The sequence below is a fragment of the Triticum aestivum genome, chromosome 3D (genome assembly GCF_018294505.1).
Source record: "Triticum aestivum cultivar Chinese Spring chromosome 3D, IWGSC CS RefSeq v2.1, whole genome shotgun sequence".
NCBI lineage: Eukaryota > Viridiplantae > Streptophyta > Magnoliopsida > Poales > Poaceae > Triticum > Triticum aestivum.
The window spans coordinates 13630983-13634182 of NC_057802.1; positions in this window are offsets into that span (position 1 = coordinate 13630983).

Sequence of the window (3200 nt, forward strand, 5' to 3'; positions counted from 1 at the left end):
CGAGGCCTTTCATAGAAAAACTCTTATTCAAGTATCCTTTTATGCTATCCAGAAATTCTATATCATTTCCAATCAACAATATGTCATCCACATATAATATTAGAAATGCTACAGAGCTCCCACTCGCTTTCTTGTAAATACAAGCTTCTCCAAAAGTCTGTATAAAACCATATGCTTTGATCACACTATCAAAACGTTTATTCCAACTCCGAGAGGCTTGCACCAGTCCATAAATGGATCGCTGGAGCTTGCACACTTTATTAGCATCCTTTGGATCGATAAAACCTTTTGGTTGCATCATATACAACTCTTCTTCCAGAAATCCATTCAGGACTGCAGTTTTGACATCCATTTGCCAAATTTCATAATCATAAAATGCGGCAATTGCTAACATCATTCGGACAGACTTAAGCATCGCTACGGGTGAGAAAGTCTCATCGTAGTCAACTCCTTGAACTTGTCAAAAACCTTTCGCAACAAGTCGAGCTTTGTAGACGGTAACATTACCGTCTGCGTCAGTCTTCTTCTTGAAGATCCATTTGTTCTCTATGGCTTGCCGATCATCGAGCAAGTCAACCAAAGTCCACACATTGTTCTCATACATGGATCCCATCTCAGATTTCATGGCCTCAAGCCATTTCACGGAATCTGGGCTCATCATCGCTTCCTCATAGTTCGTAGGTTCGTCATGGTCAAGTAACATGACCTCCAGAACAGGATTACCGTACCACTATGGTGTGGATCTTACTCTGGTTGACCTACGAGGTTTGGTAGTAACTTGATCTGAAGTTTCATGATCATCATCATTAGCTTCCTCACTAATTGGTGTAGGAATCACTGGAACTGATTTCTGTGATGAACTACTTTCCAATAAGGGAGCAGGTACACTTACCTCATCAAGTTCTACTTTCCTCCCACTCACTTCTTTCGAGAGAAACTCCTTCTCTAGAAAGGATCCATTCTTAGCAACGAATATCTTGCCTTCGGATCTGTGATAGAAGGTGTACCCAACAGTTTCCTTTGGGTATCCTATGAAGACACATTTCTCCGATTTGGGTTTGAGCTTATCAGGTTGAAGCTTTTTCACATAAGCATCGCAGCCCTAAACTTTAAGAAACGACAACTTTGGTTTCTTACCAAACTACAGTTCATATGGCGTCGTCTCAACGGATTTAGATGGTGCCCTATTTAACGTGAATGCAGCCGTCTCTAAAGCATAACCCCAAAACGATAGCGGTAAATCAGTAAGAGACATCGTAGATTGCACCATATCTAATAAAGTGCGGTTACGACGTTCGGACACACCATTACGCTGTGGTGTTCCGGGTGGCGTGAGCTGCGAAACTATTCCGCATTGTTTCAAATGAAGACCAAATCGTAACTCAAATATTCACCTCCACGATCAGATCGTAGAAACTTTATTTTCTTGTTACGATGATTTTCCACTTCACTCTGAATTTCTTTGAACTTTTCAAATGTTTCAGACATATGTTTCATCAAGTAGATATACCCATATCTACTCAAATCATCTGTGAAGGTCAGAAAATAACGATACCCGCCGCGAGCCTCAACACTCATCGGACCGCATACATCGGTATGTATTATTTCCAACAAGTCTGTTGCTCGCTCCATAGTTCTGGAGAACGGAGTCTTAGTCATCTTGCCCATGAGGCATGGTTCGCAAGCATCAAGTGATTCATAATCAAGCGATTCCAAAAGCCCATCAGCATGGAGTTTCTTCATGCGCTTTACACCAATACGACCCAAACGGCAGTGCCACAAATAAGTTGCACTATCATTATTAAACTTATATCTTTTGGCTTCAATACCATGAATATGTGTATCACTACTATCGAGATTCAGCAAAAATAGACCACTCATCAAGGGTGCATGACCATAAAAGATATTACTCATATAAATAGAACAACCATTATTCTTTGATTTAAATGAATAACCGTCTCGCATCAAACAAGATCCAGATATAATGTTCATGCTTAACGCTAGCACCAAATAACAATTATTCAGGTCTAAAACTAATCCCGAAGGTAGATGTAGAGGTAGCGTGCCGATGAGGATCACATCGACTTTGGAACCATTTCCCACGCGCATCGTCACCTCGTTCTTAGCCAATCTTCGCTTAATCCGTAGTCCCTGTCGAGTTGCAATATGAGCAACAGAACCAGTATCAAATACCCAGGCACTACTGCGAGCATTAGTAAGGTACACATCAATAACATGTATATCAAATATACCTTTCACTTTGCCATCCTTCTTATCCGCCAAATACTTGGGGCAGTTCCGCTTCCAGTGACCAGTCCCTTTGCAGTAGAAGCACTCAGTCTCAGGCTTAGGTCCAGACTTGGGCTTCTTCACTTGAGCAGCAACTTGCTTGCCGTTCTTCTTGAAGTCCCCCTTCTTCCCTTTACCCTTTTTCTTGAAACTAGTGGTCTTGTTGACCATAAACACTTGATGCTCCTTCTTGATTTCTACCTCCGCAGCCTTTAGCATTGTGAAGATCTCGGGAATTGTCTTGTTCATCCCTTGCATATTACAGTTCATCACGAAGCTTTTGTAGCTTGGTGGCAGTGATTGAAGAACTCTGTCAATGACACTATCATCAGGAAGATTAACTCCCAGTTGAGTCAAGTGGTTGTGGTACCCAGACATTCTGAGTATATGTTCACTGACAGAACTATTCTCCTCCATTTTACAGCTGTAGAACTTATTGGAGACTTCATATCTCTCAATCCGTGCATTTTCTTGAAATATTAACTTCAACTCCTGGAACATCTCATATGCTCCATGACGTTCAAAACGTCGTTGAAGTCCCGGTTCTAAGCCGTAAAGCATGGCACACTGAACTATCAAGTAGTCATCAGATTTGCTCTGCCAGACATTCACAACGTCCGGTGTTGCTCCTGCAGCGGGTCTTGCACCTAGCGGTGCTTCCAGGACGTAATTCTTCTGTGCAGCAATGAGGATAATCCTCAAGTTACGGACCCAGTCCGTGTAGTTGCTACCATCATCTTTCAACTTAGCTTTCTCTAGGAACGCATTAAAATTCAAAGGAACAGTAGCATGGGCCATTGATCTACAACAACATAGACATCCAAAATACTATCAGGTACTAAGTTCATGATAAATTAAAGTTCAATTAATCATATTACTATGTTGATCATCAGGTGAGATGGAGTAGTTTT